We start from the raw sequence: 17,528 nt of genomic DNA, 5'->3' as shown, positions 1-17,528 counted from the left end.
CAAAGATAATTGTGTAGTCTAGAGCGATTTTCTAGGTTAGCTAGCCAGCTATTGTCGTTCTCCTAACGCAACGTAACGTAACCAACACTGCTAGCTAGCCAGCTAGCTCCCGATAAGCAGCATTGTAGAAACTTCACACTCAACGGTACGACTTGATTAGGGTAGTGTCAACAACGCAGCTAGCCTACCCCAGCAGTACTCTATCATTTTAATCATTTTAGTCAATTAGATTCTTGCTACGTAAGCTTAACTTTCTGAACATTCGAGACGTGTAGTCCACTTGTCATTCCAATCTCCTCTGCATTAGCGTAGCCTCTTCTCTAGCCTGTCAACTATGTGTCTGTCTATCCCTGTTCTCTCCTCTCTGCACAGACTATACAAACGCTCCACACCGCATGGCCGCAGCCACCCTAATCTGGTGGTCCCAGCGCGCACGACCCACGTGGAGTTCCAGGTCTCCGGTAGCCTCTGGAACTGCCGATCTGCGGCCAACAAGGCAGAGTTCATCTCAGCCTATGCCTCCCTCCAGTCCCTCGACTTCTTGGCTCTGACGGAAACATGGATCACCACAGACAACACCGCTACTCCTACTGCTCTCTCTTCGTCCGCCCACGTGCTCTCGCACACCCCGAGAGCTTCTGGTCAGCGGGGTGGTGGCACCGGGATCCTCATCTCTCCCAAGTGGTCATTCTCTCTTTCTCCCCTTACCCATCTGTCTATCGCCTCCTTTGAATTCCATGCTGTCACAGTTACCAGCCCTTTCAAGCTTAACATCCTTATCATTTATCGCCCTCCAGGTTCCTCGGAGAGTTCATCAATGAGCTTGATGCCTTGATAAGCTCCTTTCCTGAGGACGGCTCACCTCTCACAGTTCTGGGCGACTTTAACCTCCCCACGTCTACCTTTGACTCATTCCTCTCTGCCTCCTTCTTTCCACTCCTCTCCTCTTTTGACCTCACCCTCTCACCTTCCCCCCCTACTCACAAGGCAGGCAATACGCTCGACCTCATCTTTACTAGATGCTGTTCCTCCACTAACCTCATTGCAACTCCCCTCCAAGTCTCCGACCACTACCTTGTATCCTTTTCCCTCTCGCTCTCATCCAACACTTCCCACACTGCCCCTACACGGATGGTATCGCGCCGTCCCAACCTTCGCTCTCTCTCCCCCGCTACTCTCTCCTCTTCCATCCTATCATCTCTTCCCTCTGCTCAAACCTTCTCCAACCTATCTCCTGATTCTGCCTCCTCAACCCTCCTCTCCTCCCTTTCTGCATCCTTTGACTCTCTATGTCCCCTATCCTCCAGGCCGGCTCGATCCTCCCCTCCCGCTCCGTGGCTCGACGACTCATTGCGAGCTCACAGAACAGGGCTCCGGGCAGCCGAGCGGAAATGGAGGAAAACTCGCCTCCCTGCGGACCTGGCATCCTTTCACTCCCTCCTCTCTACATTTTCCTCCTCTGTCTCTGCTGCTAAAGCCACTTTCTACCACTCTAAATTCCAAGCATCTGCCTCTAACCCTAGGAAGCTCTTTGCCACCTTCTCCTCCCTCTTGAATCCTCCTCCCCCTCCCCCTCCTCCCTCTCTGCAGATGACTTCGTCAACCATTTTGAAAAGAAGGTCGACGACATCCGATCCTCGTTTGCTAAGTCAAACGACACCGCTGGTTCTGCTCACACTGCCCTACCCTGTGCTCTGACCTCTTTCTCCCCTCTCTCTCCAGATGACATCTCGCGTCTTGTGACGGCCGGCCGCCCAACAACCTGCCCGCTTGACCCTATCCCCTCCTCTCTTCTCCAGACCATCTCCGGTGACCTTCTCCCTTACCTCACCTCGCTCATCAACTCATCCCTGACCGCTGGCTACGTCCCTCCCGTCTTCAAGAGAGCGAGAGTTGCACCCCTTCTGAAAAAACCTACACTCGATCCCTCCGATGTCAACAACTACAGACCAGTATCCCTTCTTTCTTTTCTCTCCAAAACTCTTGAACGTGCCGTCCTTGGCCAGCTCTCCCGCTATCTCTCTCAGAATGACCTTCTTGATCCAAATCAGTCAGGTTTCAAGACTAGTCATTCAACTGAGACTGCTCTTCTCTGTATCACGGAGGCGCTCCGCACTGCTAAAGCTAACTCTCTCTCCTCTGCTCTCATCCTTCTAGACCTATCGGCTGCCTTCGATACTGTGAACCATCAGATCCTCCTCTCCACCCTCTCCGAGTTGGGCATCTCCGGCGCGGCCCACGCTTGATTGCGTCCTACCTGACAGGTCGCTCCTACCAGGTGGCGTGGCGAGAATCCGTCTCCTCACCACGTGCTCTCACCACTGGTGTCCCCCAGGGCTCTGTTCTAGGCCCTCTCCTATTCTCGCTATACACCAAGTCACTTGGCTCTGTCATAACCTCACATGGTCTCTCCTATCATTGCTATGCAGACGACACACAATTAATCTTCTCCTTTCCCCCTTCTGACGACCAGGTGGCTAATCGCATCTCTGCATGTCTGGCAGACATATCAGTGTGGATGACGGATCATCACCTCAAGCTGAACCTCGGCAAGACGGAGCTGCTCTTCCTCCCGGGGAAGGACTGCCCGTTCCATGATCTCGCCATCACGGTTGACAACTCCATTGTGTCCTCGTCCCAGAGCGCTAAGAACCTTGGCGTGATCCTGGACAACACCCTGTCGTTCTCAAATAACATCAAGGCGGTGGCCCGTTCCTGTAGGTTCATGCTCTACAACATCCGCAGAGTACGACCCTGCCTCACACAGGAAGCGGCGCAGGTCCTAATCCAGGCACTTGTCATCTCCCGTCTGGATTACTGCAACTCGCTGTTGGCTGGGCTCCTGCCTGTGCCATTAAACCCCTACAACTCATCCAGAACGCCGCAGCCCGTCTGGTGTTCAACCTTCCCAAGTTCTCTCTCACGTCACCCCGCTCCTCCGCTCTCTCCACTGGCTTCCAGTTGAAGCTCGCATCCGCTACAAGACCATGGTGCTTGCCTACGGAGCTGTGAGGGGAACGGCACCTCACTACCTCCAGGCTCTGATCAGGCCCTACACCCAAACAAGGGCACTGCGTTCATCCACCTCTGGCCTGCTCGCCTCCCTACCACTGAGGAAGTACAGTTCCCGCTCAGCCCAGTCAAAACTGTTCGCTGCTCTGGCCCCCCAATGGTGGAACAAACTCCCTCACGACGCCAGGACAGCGGAGTCAATCACCACCTTCCGGAGACACCTGAAACCCCACCTCTTTAAGGAATACCTAGGATAGGATAAAGTAATCCTTCTCCCTCCCCCCTTTAAAAGACCTAGATGCACTATTGTAAAGTGGCTGTTCCACTGGATGTCATAAGGTGAAAGCACCAATTTGTAAGTCGCTCTGGATAAGAGCGTCTGCTAAATGACTTAAATGTAAATGTAAATGTAAAACACAAAACCCATAGACGTGCACACAAGTACACCAAACAGACGATCACAATAATTAATCCCGCACAAGGAACCCTGCAGGCCGGCTGACTAATAAAGCCTTACTACCTAACTCAAAACAGGTGCACACAATCAATACATAAGGAGGGGGAGGAAATAATCAGTAGCAGCTAGTAGGCCGGCGACGACGACCGCCGAGCGCCACCCGAACGGGAAGGGGAGTGTCCTTCGGTCGGAGTCGTGACAACAGTCAACATAATGTACGTAAACTTCTGACCCACTGTAATTGTGATACAGTGAATTATAAGTGAAATAATCTGGCTAAACGCAATTGTTGGAAAAATTACTTGCGTCATGCACAAAGTAGATGTGCTGACCGACTTGCCAAAACTATAGTTTGTTAACAAGACATTTGTGGAGTGGTTGAAAAACGAGTTTTAATGACTCCAGCCTAAGTGTTTGTAATCTTCCGACTTCAACTGTGTATGTATATATATATACATATATATATATATATATATATATATCAGTGGGAAGAACAAGTATTTGATACACTTCCGATTTTGCAGGTTTTCCTACTTACAAAGCATGTAGAGGTCTGTAATTTTTATCATAGTTACACTTCAACTGTGAGAGACGGAATCTAAAACAAAAATCCAGAAAGTCACATTGTATGATTTTTAAGTAATTCATTTGCATTTTATTGCATGACATAAGTATTTGATACATCAGAAAAGCAGAACTTAATATTTGGTACAGAAACCTTTGCTTGCAATTACAGCGATCATACGTTTTCCTGTAGTTCTTGACCTCCTCCATACAGACCTTCTCCAGATCCTTCAGGTTTCGGGGCTGTCGCTGGACAATACGGACGTTCAGCTCCCTCCAAAGACTTTCTTTTGGGTTCAGGTCTGGAGACTGGCTAGGCCACTCCAGGACCTTTAGATGCTTCTTACCGAGCCACTCCTTAGTAAATTCAGAGCAGCTGTAAAATAACAATAGTGAGACTATATACAGGGAGCTACTGGTACAGAGTCAATGTGCGGGGGCACCGGTTAGTTGAGGTAATATGTACATGAAGGCAGAGTTATTAAAGTGACTATGCGTAGATGATAACAACAGAGAGTAGCAGTTGTGTAAAAAAAAGGGGGGGGGGGCAATGCAAATAGTCTGGTAGCCATAAGATTAGGTGTTCAGGAGTCTTATGGCTTGTGGGTACAAGCTGTTTAGAAGCTTCTTGAACCTAGATTTGGCGCTCTGGTACCGCCTGCCGTGCAGAGAGAACAGTCTATGACTAGGGTGGCTAGAGTCGTTGACAATTTTTAGGGTCTTCCTCTGACACCGGCTGGTATAGAAGTCCTGGATGGCAGGAAGCTTGGCTCCAGTGATGTACTGGGCCATTTGCACTACCCTCTGTAGTGCCTTGCGGTCGGAGGCTGAGCAGTTGTCATACCAGACAGTGATGCAACCAGTCAGGATGCTCTCGATGGTACAGCATTAGAACCTTTTGAGGATCTGAGGACCCATGCCAAATCTTTTCAGTCTCCTGAGGGGGAATAGGTTTTGTCGTGCCCTCTTCACGACTGTCTTGGTGTGCTTAGTTTGTTGGTGATGTGGACACAAAGGAACTTGAAGCTCTCAACCTGCTCCACTGCAGCCCCATCGACGAGAATGGAGGCATGCTCGGTCCTCTTTTTCCTGTTGTCCACAATCATCTCCTTTGTCTTGATCACGTTGAGAGAGAGGTTGTTGTCCTGGCACCACAGAGCCAGGTCTCTGACCTCCTCCCTATAGGCTGTCTCGTCGTTGTTGGTGATCAGGCCTACAATTGTTGTGTCATCGACAAAACTTAATGATGTTGGAGTCGTGCTGGCCGTGCAGTCTGAGTGAACAGGGAGTACAGGAAGGGACTGAGCACGCATCCCTGAGGGGCCCCTGTGTTGAGGATCAGCGTGGCGGGTGTGTTGTAACCTTCCCTTACCACCTGGGGGCGGCCCATCAGGAAGTCCAGGATCCAGTTGCAGAGGGAGGTGTTTAGTCCCAGGGTCCTTAGTTTATTGATGAGCTTTGAGGTCACTATGGTGTTGAACGCTGAGCTGTAGTCAATGAATAGCATTCTCACATAGGTGTTCCTTTTGTCCAGATGGGAAAGGGCAGTGTAAAGAGATGAGTCTTCAGTAAAGACTTAAAGGTTGAGACCGAGTTTGCGTCTCTCACATGGGTAGGTAGACCATTCCATAAAAATGGAGCTCTATAGGAGAAAGCCCTGCCTCCAGCTGTTTGCTTAGAAATTCTAGGGACAATTAGGAGGCCTGCGTCTTGTGACCGTAGCGTACGTGTAGGTATGTACGGCAGGACCAAATCAGAGAGATAGGTAGGAACAAGCCCATGTAATGCTTTGTAGGTTAGCAGTAAAACCTTGAAATCAGCCCTTGCCTTGACAGGAAGCCAGTGTAGGGAGGCCAGCACTGGAGTAATATGATCAAATGTTTTGGTTCTAGTCAGGATTCTAGCAGCCGTATTTAGCACTAACGGAAGTTTATTTAGTGCTTAGCCGGAAAGTAGAGCATTGCAGTAGTCTAGAAGTGACAAAAGCATGGATGAATTTTTCTGCATCATTTTTGGACAGAAAGTTTCTGATTTTTGCAATGTTACGTAGATGGAAAAAAGCTATCCTTGAAACAGTCTTGATATGTTCTTCAAAAGAGAGATCAGGATCCAGAGTAACGCCGAGGTCCTTCACAGTTTTATTTGAGACGACTGTACAACCATTAAGATTAATTGTCAGATTCAACAGAAAATCTCTTTGATATCGTGCACCAGCTGTTATTTACAAAAATACGTAGTCCGCCGCCCCTTGTCTTCCCAGACGCCGCTGTTCTATCCTGTCGGTGCAGCGTATAACCAGACAGCTGTATGTTGATAGTGTTGTCGTTCAGCCACGACTCCGTGAAGCATAAGATATTACAGTTTTGAATGTCCTGTTGGTAGTTTAATCTTCCAAGTTGGTCATGTATTTTATTATCTAAAGATTGCACGTTTGCTGGCAGAATGGAATTACGTGGGGGTTTATTCGATCGCCTACGAATTCTCAGAATGCAGCCCATATTTTCGGCCATAAGAGATGGTAACGGCAACATTATGTACAAAATAAGTTACAAGCAACGGAAATAAAAAAAAATAAAAAACACAATCGGTTGGGGGCATGTAAAACGTTTGCGTTCTTCTCTGCCGCTATTTTATCTGAATACTTTTCTGTTTTTTATTTTTAATAAATTTGAAAATATTTCTAAAAACCTGTGTTCACTTTGTCATTATGGGGTATTGTGTGTAGATTGATGAGAAGAAAAAAGATATTTTATACATTTTAGAACAAGGCTGTAACGTAACAAAATATGGAAAAAGTCAAGGGGTCTGAGTACTTTCCAAATGCACTGTACATTAGAAGTGCCCATCCATGAAGGCTCAAGGCCATTGGCAACAGATAAAATGACGTCAAATCACGTTATTTCTACCGTAGCTTTGAATGTACTGATCATGTCAACATCATACTTTCAAAATTCAAGCACTCATCATCATCAATCAAGTCGACAATCTACTGGCAAATCCTTTTCAATCCTTGTCATATGAATAGAGAATATAGATTGAATGTATCAATGCTCATCGTAAACATTACACAACAAGTTGGAAATCACAAATTCAACAATGAGTGGTTTGGAAGGAATCAGTAGCTAACTGCAAGCATTGTAAAGCAATCACTAGCCTGCTGTTCAGTGGGGTGGGTGTGTGGTCCAAGTCTGGGTTTAGGGGTCTCTTTTCCAAGCTTAAAAGGATACAGATTCACATGCAACACCATGGGCCAGAAAATATTGAATGCATTGGCCATGCTGTCAATCCAGCATAACTTCTGCTGAGTTCAAAACAACTGGAAACTCTGAACTGGGAAATATCAGACTTCAGTGAGTTCAAGACAACTAGGATCCCGAAAAAAAATGAGCTCCGACTGGGAAAATATGTTTTGAACGGTCATCCAACTCGGAATTCCAAGTCGGGAATTCTGGCCTCTTTCTAGAGCTCCGACTTGAAGATCACTGACATCATGATTCGATCTTGTGTTTTTCGGAGTTCCCAGTTGTCTTGAAAGCACAATAAATCCAGAGAATGCCAGACTTTGATGACAAAGTTTACCCACAAGAAGGAACGCCACGCCACCTTCCTGTTCAAGTGAGCACAGCACAACAAGGTGAATCCAAAAATATATTGTATGCTGCTGCATAAATGATGTAATATGCCATGGAGATATGTATACTCTAGCTAAGAAAGTAATAATAACTGTATGTTGTTTAGTAAGCTGTTAGTAGTCCATGTGCCTCACCCTAATAATTTGGTCCCCTTCCATCTCGTAACTTAGCCTACTGTTCTGACTTGGTGGTGCAAATGTAGCCTATAGCATGTTTTAGAGAAATGTCATAATCAAATATTGTAAGAGCTTTCATTGTCTGCTTATATGCCCCCTTTATTTATCCTATGGTTCTGACTTGTACAGGGAGCATACTGTAAGAACGGTCCATGTTCTGAGTTCTGTCGTTGCACATTTCAAATGTGCTGAACAAATAGTTACATTGACTACGTCCATCCTCGCTCGCTCAATAATGTCTTTATCGAAATTATGGATTGCCTCTTATCCGCTTGTCATCCCCTTATGCCATAGTTTGAACATATCAACTGTCAGTAAAAAACACATTTGTTTAATCTGTTTCGCCGCCAGACAAGGCTCTGCTGATAGCCAGGTGTAGCAGTGGTGCTGAAAAGAAAGCTCTGCTGTTGGGACAGCTTTATGTGGGCCTAACAGTTTGTGGACACCGTTTGTCACCATTATAGTGCAATTAATGTATTGTTTAGTGTTGTGTAGTGGCTTTACTGGCATCTAACATTATTTGTTTTGTACCACCAAGAGATACATGCTAAAATCACCACTGTTGATGAATACAATCCTGGTAAATGTGATGCGTCTTTCAACACCTGGAAGGATAGCTGAAATTTAACGTTATGTCAAAATATGTGATGTTCGTTTGAAGGATATTGTGCTGTTCGTTTGAAGAATATTGTGTTAAGAAGTGTATAGCATCCCCTACTGACAAACAACATGAACAACAACTACTACCGGCCAACCAACCAAGTCATGGTTGACACATTATATTTTGGTGACCTACAGAAAGCCATTGGTTAGAACATATATACTTTCTAATATCACCCTGTTACATATAAATCAGTATTCAGTCCATGAGCAGAATGCCAGTGAGACGTGGTGAGTGGTATCGCCTGCCACTTCCCTCCAGGGCATGTAGTCTGACTATCTGGCATGTGCAAGACCAATCAGATGTGAGGCTGTATAGAGGAGTGTGTTTGTGTGTGTGTGTGTGGTATCTTTGTCTACGCATGTGTGTGCGTGTGTGCGTGCATGCATGAGTGTGTGTGTGTGTGTGTGTGTAGAAGAGGAAGACTTCTGTCTGCCTGTCTTGATGCAGGCAGGCCCAGGAATGTTGCACCACACTAGCCAGCCTAGAGTCAGGCAGGAGTCAAAGCACCAGAGGAGTGAGGGGAGGGGAGCCACCTCTCTCCCTCAGAGAAGGACTCTAGGGTTGCGTAGTGTAGTGGTGACGCTAACATTCATTCACTGTGACTGGTTCCGCTGGCTCAATCTCCTACACAAGAAGAGAGGGAAGGGAATGTCTGGTTTGACAGTGGCCTGATATCTGGAGCCGATGGGAAAGGTGCTGGTTGGTTATTTGGCATGCTTGTCTGATAGATCAGGGGTGAAATCGTTTTGACATCATGTCGTATCACTTTGAATAAATATTTGGTATCAGTGGAAAATGCAGGTAATGAAGTGTATCTGTCCACCAGGGTTTTGTCCACCTATTTGTGTGACCTCCACTCACTAGCTCTTTCTCCCTGTAACCTAAACAAAATAGCTGTGTCTGAAATATGTCTTGACTACTTCTTACTAAAATGACATGGAGTGTATGAACTGATCATACTACATACACTAGGTGACCAAAAGACACCTGCTCGTTGAACATCTCATTCCAAAATCATTGGCAATAACATTCCTGCTATAACAGCCTCCACTCTTCAGGGAAGGATTTCTTCTAGATGTTGGAACATTACTGCAGGGATTTGCTTCCATTCAGCCACGAGCGTTAGTGAGGTCGGGCAATGATGTTTGGCAATTAGGCATGGCTCGCAGTCGGCGTTCCAATTCATCCCAAAGGTGTTCAATAGGGTTGAGGTCAGGGCTCAGTCAATCAAGTTCTTCCACACCGATCTCAACAAACCATTTCTGTATGAAACTAAGGGGCCTAGCCCAAACTGCCCAAGACCATTATTCCTCCTCCACCAAACTTTACAGTTGGCACTATGCATTCAGGCAGGAAGTGTTCTCCTGGCATCTGCCAAACCCAGATTAGTTCATCCGACTGCAAGATGGTGAAGTATGATTCATCAATCCAGAAAACGTGTTTCCACTGCTCCAGAGTCCAAAGGCGGCGAGCTTTACACCACTTCAGCCGACGCTTGCAATGTGCATGGGGATCTTAGGCTTGTGTGCGGCTGCTCGGCCATGGAAACCCATTTCATTAGGTTCCCGACAAACAGTTATTGTGCTGACGTTGCTTCCAGAGGTAGTTTGGATCTCAGCAGTGAGTGTTGCAACCAAGGACAGACGGCGGTACCATTCTGTGAGCTTGTGTGGCCTACCACTTTGTGGCTGAGCCGTTGTTGCTCCTAGACATTTCACTTCACAATAACAGCACTTAGAAGTGACCGGGGCAGCTCTAGCAGGGCAGAAATTTGACGATCTGACTTGTTGGAAAAGTGCCATCCTATGATGATGCCACGTTGAAAGTCACTGAGCTCTTCAGTAACGCCATTCTACTGCCAATGTTTGTCTATGGAGAGTGCATTTTTGCACGCCCAATTTTTCAGATTTTGATTTGTTAAAAAAGTTTGAAATATCCAATAAATGTCGTTCCACTTCATGATTGTGTCCCACTTGTTGTTGATTCTTCACAAAAAAATACAGTTTTATATCTTTATGTTTGAAGCCTGAAATGTGGCAAAAGGTCGCAAAGTTCAAGGGGGCCGAATACTTTCGCAAGGCACTGTACATCCACAGGTACACCTCCAATTGACTCAAATGATGTCAGAATCTTCATTTTCGGGATTTTCCAAGCTGTTTAAAGGCAGTCAACTGAGTGTATGTTAACTTCTGACCCACTGTAATTGTGATACAGTGAATTATAAGTGAAATAATCTGTCTGTAAACAATTGTTGGAAAAATTACTTGTGTCATGCACAAAGTAGATGTCCGAACTGATTTGCCAAAACCATAGTTTGTTAACAGGAAATTTGTGGAGTGGTTGAAAAACTAGTTTACTAAGTGTATGTAAACTTCTGACTTCGACTGTATAGTGTACTATACTGAACAAAAATATAAATGCAACATTCTATTTTTGTATACCCAAAATGCCTACTATTTATAATGCAAGTATGCCTACGAGTATTGGACATGGCCCATTACTATTAATTGTAACATGTGTAACCTCACTGAAATGGACAAAGATGCCCATAGGTCTCCAATCATATACTATATATAAAGACATTTCATTTGAAAGATTTGAATATGTCTAATGTGTCAATGATCATAGGAGAGGTTTTGCAGGTGACATGTTTGTTCTTCAGTATAGAGAGCAGATACTTGCTCTTTAGATTGGAATGTTAACTGGAGTGACTCACCGCCCAGGTCTCTGTTCTGGGTGATTATGTATGTGTCCCAAATGGCACCCTATTCCCTACGTAGTGCACTACTTTTGACCAGGGCCCAGGGTCAAAATAAGTGCACTATATAGGGAATTGGATGCAATTTGAGAAGCAGACTATGATTATGCTGCAGAGAGTCACACAGACTAGACCACCCAAAGTCCTCCTCAATTACAGAGTCAAACAAACCATTACGTAATTAAAGGAGTGACATGTAAAGCGTGTGTGTGTGTTTGTGTGTCTGTGGTATTGTTTTGAAAGCAAATACACACTACACAGACTAGGCTTCTGTCTGTCTCTGTGTATGACTGGTGTTTTGAGGTCTGTATCTTTTGTTACATGTCATGTACCATTACTTTATATCAGAAAATTAAAGGCATCGTCTTCTAGTCATTGACAACCACAGAGACTAGAATTTAGCTCTTCATTTTTATACATTGATAGTTATAATGGTATACATTGGGAGACAATGAAAAGCCAATACAGTAGGCATAATCTCTCAGGTTCAAACCATGTATATTTATTTATTTATTTAACTAGGCAAGTCAGTTAAGAACAAATTCTATTTACAAATACGGCCTACCAGGGAACAGTGGGTTAACTGCCATGTTCAGGGGCAGAACGACAGATTTTTACCTTGTCAGCTCGAGGATTCGATATAGCAACCTTTCGGTTACTGTCCCGATACTTAACTACTAGGCAACCTGCTGCTCCAGTATATAGTGATGAAAATGCATAGACCATGTAATTTCTAGATCCCCCCCTTTCTAGGGAACAGTGTCTTTACATTGCTGATTATCTAAGCTTTTGAGTCTTGACCCCAGAGATCCTGGACAGTTAGAGTGTAACGCTCCGGGTGTCGTGGGTGTGGAGTCAGACGCAGGAAACAGAGAGTGCAATACTGTGCTCTTTAATGCTCTAACGCAACACTGGGTGCTCAAAACCAAAATGCCCCAAACACGAGGGACGAAAATAGTACAGCAGAATACACGACCAGGAACAAACACGTTCCTCTACAACATAACCGAAGGTCACAATAATTAATCCCACACAAAGAAACAGGCTGTCTAATAAAGCCCAACTAATGATTCCCTAACAGGTGCTAACAATAAACATACAAGGAGGGGGAGGAAAGACTATCAGTGGCAGCTAATAGGCCGGTGACGACGAGCGCCACCCGACCGGGAAGGGGAGCCACCCTCGGTCGGACTCGTGACATAGAGTTCTGTGAAAATGTCAGATAAGAATGATATTTCACTTCCCACTTTCCAGTATCTATAGGCAAAACACACAGGGCAACACAACAACACACAGAGCATTGAAATATATAGACACATCAGTGTGGTTCTGAACATAGAGAACAGACAGAACATTCCATTCAGTTAAGTTTATATTCTGCAAGCTTCTGTAATTTAACACAAGTACAGTGAAATGGCAGGGGAGTGGATATGCAGCAGAGATGTACATAGCTACTTCTACTAAAAGTAACTTTTTTCTCTGTGGGTGAATGTGTTTTCCAGGGTTGCAAGGCTCAGGTTTGACTCATTTTTTTCCAGAGATGTTCTCCTCTCATCATCTATTTGAAAATATGACTGACTGGTTGCTCTTTTCAAATGGGAACTTGAGCTAAGCTGCAAAATTATTTATTTATGAATTTTCCAGTGATAAACTATTACGGGAGGGGTTGAGCAACCGACTGGAGATAGAATACAGATGGGATAGATGTAGTTGCTGTAATGAACAACTGCACACACACACACACACACACACACACACACATACATACATACATACATACATACATACAACCACACAGATTCTTGAAGAATGTCTATATCATACATATCCACACATGAAGAAACATGCTTCATCTCTTCCATTAAAAGCAGGTACATACTGAGTATCAGATTTTTTTTTAATCAATGACAAAAACAGCAGCTACCACCTTGGAAAATGTGTTACTAATAATAATCATTGTCCCGATCATCATCTAAAACACAATGATAAAAAGTAGCAATTGAAACTTTTCTTGTGCTCCACTCACTCTTTAGCATTAGAAGGTGAATACACTTTCGACTAGCAACAGCTTCTATTCATTTTAATACCGTTATCTGCAGCTTTCATGTTTAGTTCATTTGATGCATTGACTAGGCATACAAGTCTGCAGTTCAGTCATGACAGATTTGCATTTGAAGTGATTTCTATGGTGACGATCCATACACACGGCTACATTTATAAGCAGCACCCTGATAATTATCAGTGTTATTAGGAACATATAACATCCAATTTAAGAAAATGATATTGTGGAAAGATGTCTATACTAGATTTGATGTTTATCACTCTGTATGGGGATGGCCTCCACCAACACCATCTCGATACCTTTTCAGTCAAAGCTCTTTCCATTAAAGCAGCTGAGCATTGATCTCACTCATGAGCAAGAGGAATTTTAGCCTGAGGCTTTTCCTGAAAGTGAAAAAGTTTTAGATTATTTTGGTAAATTAAAAAAATGTGTCTTGACATGGCAGCTGTGAAGGGTCCTAGTTGAGAGACTAGTTTTACGGTGAAATGGGATAAGGCCACACAGGAGGCCATGTTGTATACTATCAGTAGCTGCAAGACATAAACAATTCCATCAAACAAATGTTGCATGAAGTAAACAACACCTGGTGCACTTGTATAAAACACAATTTGTCTTCCATCTGAAGAGTGCACCTGCATGGCACTGATATTGAGATATGTATCTTCAAATAGCTCTAGTTTTCTCAGTCTGACCGAGCTTAAGTCATCGGAGAATTGATTGAATAGAGAAGAGATAACACATTTAGAATGGAATAGAAAATAAAACAGGTGCAACTGAAGCTTTCTTTTATTTTTGTGTATTTTTGGAAACAAATAGATTCACACTGCCTAAATGCAAATGAGTGTGAACTCCTGCCCATGTCCCACCCCACCTTTCTGGAAAATATTGTCTTATCCATTAGTGTAAACTGACAAAAAAATGAGTGTTTTCTCATTGTGTGGCTGAGCAGAGAATTTAATTCAGGTCCAGTCTTGGGGGCTCAGTATACTTGAGGTTTTGTTCGAGCTCCTTTCATATGCTGCAGACCGTGGCAACAAAGACTGCTTTCACAGCGTCACTGTAAAAGCATCTGAAAAGAAAGAAAGGATGAAAGTTAACTGAGAACTGCTGGAGGAAAGGCTTATGTGAGAGTTAACTGAGAACTGCTGGGGAAATGGTTTATGTGAAGTCTCCAGTCTGTTCGTCAAGTCCATCTCACCCTCCATCCTTCCATATTCAGGACTTTCTTTTTCAGTTGCCATTGCCACGCTATCGAGTTTGGTGTGTCCTACTTGAGTGAATCACAAAAATACACTTAACAAAAATATAAACGCAACATGTAAAGTGTTGGTCCCATGTTTCTGAAATAAAAGATCCCAGAAATTTTCCAATACTCACAAATATATTATTGCTCTCAAATTTGATGCACAAATGCGTTTACATCCCTGTTAGTGAACATTTTTCATTTAGCAAGATAATCCATCCACCTGACAGGTGTGGCATATCAAGAAGCTTATTAAAACATTTTAGGGATCAGACCCTTTTTAATTTTTGTCCTAAAATTACATATCCAAATCTAACTGCCTGTAGCTCAGTAAAGCAAGGATATGCACATTCTTGATACAATTTGAAAGGAAACACTTTGAAGTTTGTGGAAATGTGAAATTAATGTAGGAGAATATAACACATTAGATCTGGTAAAATATAATACAAAGGTAAAACATTAATTTTTAAAGATTATTTTGAATCATCTTTGAAATACAGGAGAAAGTTGGCAGTGTATTATTCCAGTTTACTCGCAATTTAGATTTTGGCCACTAGATGGCAGCAATGTATGTGCAAAGTTTTAGACTGATCCAATGAACCATTGTATTTCTGTTCAAAATGTATCAAGTCTGCCCAAAAGTGGCTAATTGGTTTATTAATACATTTTCAAGTGCATAACTGTGCACTCTCCTCAAACAATAGCATGGTATTCTTTCACTGTAAAAACTACTGTAAATTGGACAATGCAGTTAGATTAACAAGAATTTAAGCTTTTTGCCCATATAAGATATGTCTATGTCCTGGGAAATGTTCTTGTTACTTACAACCTCATGCTAATCACATTAGCGCACATTCGCTCTACATTCCCGTGGGGTGGACACCCAACCCGTAGAGGTTAAACAGCATGATCATTATTACACACATACACCTTGTGCAGGGGACAATAACAGTCCACTCTAAAATGTGTAGTTTTGTCACACAACACAATTCCACAGATGTCTCAAGTTTTGAGGGAGTTGCAATTGGCATGCTAACTACAGGAATGTCCACAGAGCTTTTTCCAGAGAATTTCTCTACCATAAGCCACAGCCAACATCGTTTTAGAGAACTTGGCAGTACGTCCAACCGGCCTCACAACCGCAGACCAGGTGTAACCACGACAGCCCAGGACCTCAACATCCGGCTTCTTCACCTGCGGGATCGTCTGAGACCAGCCACCCAGACATCTGATGAAACTGTGGGTTTGTACAAGCAAAGAATTTCTACACAAACTGTCGGAAACCATCTCAGGGAAGCTCACCTGCATCCTCGGCATCGTAACCGACTTCAGTGGGCAAATGCTCACCTTCGATGGCCACTGGCACACTGGAGAAGTGTGCTCTTCACGGATGAATCCCGGTTTCAACTGTACCTGGACAGATGGCAGTCATGTTGTCGAGCGGTTTGCTGATGTCAACGTTGTGAATGGAGTGCCTCGTGGTGGCTGTGGGGTTATGGTATGGGCGGGCATAAGCTATGAACAACAAACACAATTACATTTTATCGATGGCAATTTGAATGTACAGAGATACTGTGACGAGATCCTGAAGCCCATTGTTGTGCCATTCATTCTCCACCATCACCTCATGTTTCAGCATGATAATGCACAGCACCATGTCGCAAGGATCTGTAACAATTCCTGGAAGCTGAAAATGTCCTAGTTCTTCCATGGCCTGCATACCCACGAAACATGTCACCCATTGAGCATGTTTGGGATGCTCTGGATCAAAGTGTATGACAGTTCCCGCAAATATCTAGCAACTTCACACATCCATTGAAGAGGAGTGGGACACTATTCCACAAGACACAATCAAGAGCCTGATCAACTCTATGCGAAGGAGATGTGTCGCGCTGCATGAGGCAAATGGTCGTCACACCATATACTGACTGGTTTTCTGATCCATGCCCCTACTTGTTTTTTTAAGGTGTCTGTGACTAACATATGCATATCTGTATTCCCAGTCCATCGCTGACCTAATGATTGTTGAGAGAGTATCCACGGTAAAGCCCAAACATCAACATGAGCACTAACTAGATAATATTCACATCATTTCATGTGTATTTAATGCATGTACAAACCCAAACGGCAGTCAGACTACTAACAGGGGCGGCAGGTAGCCTGGCAGTTAGGAGCGTTGGGCTAGTAACCAAAAGGTTGCTGGTTCGAATCCCTGAGCTGACAAGGTACAAATCTGTCATTCTGCCCCTGAGCAAGACAGTTAACCCACTGTTCCCCGGGCACGTGACGTGTATGTCGATTAAGGCAGAGGGGTTGGGTTAAATGCGGAAGACAGATTTCAGTTGAATCATTCAGTTGTACAACTGACTAGGTATCCCCCTTTCCCTAACACACTGTCATAAGAAAAATCCACGTGCATACAACACCTGCCTGCATGCAAAAAAAGATTGAATACCGAATTAATTTAATTCAACAGCCTCCAATAATCCCTGGATAAATACTTGGCAACGTCAAATGTAGTGCACTATACATAGGCATTAGGGTGCCATTTGAGACGGCTCCTCAGTGAAACTGCTTTGGCACTTTTCTCACCTACCGTATTGCAGAGCAGCTGTATTCCAGCCTCTGTCTGTCTGCTGTGAAACTGGTAACCCTTGGCTACATGCCCACCCCCTCTCCCTAATCACACTGCTGGTGAAATGGGAAATGGAAATTAAATACACTCGGAGGATATTGCACGTTAGTCTGCCGAGGAGTAACCCAATAGCCCATGCAGTCCTGGACTGGACAGTCCCTGGAAGTATATTACTTTTAGAGTTACCTTTACATGTCAGCATCACATATAATAGGCTAACTCACTCTACTGTTTAGAGAAAGAGGCATTTGATACGGAATTACCATATGTTCCTTAACTGTACTGCTGTTTAGGGTTTCCTTTCCCTTGTCCTTGGCAATGGTTC

This window comes from Oncorhynchus nerka, linkage group LG20, assembly GCF_034236695.1.
Source record: "Oncorhynchus nerka isolate Pitt River linkage group LG20, Oner_Uvic_2.0, whole genome shotgun sequence".
NCBI classification, from domain to species: Eukaryota; Metazoa; Chordata; class Actinopteri; order Salmoniformes; family Salmonidae; genus Oncorhynchus; species Oncorhynchus nerka.
This window is presented reverse-complemented; position numbering follows the sequence as displayed.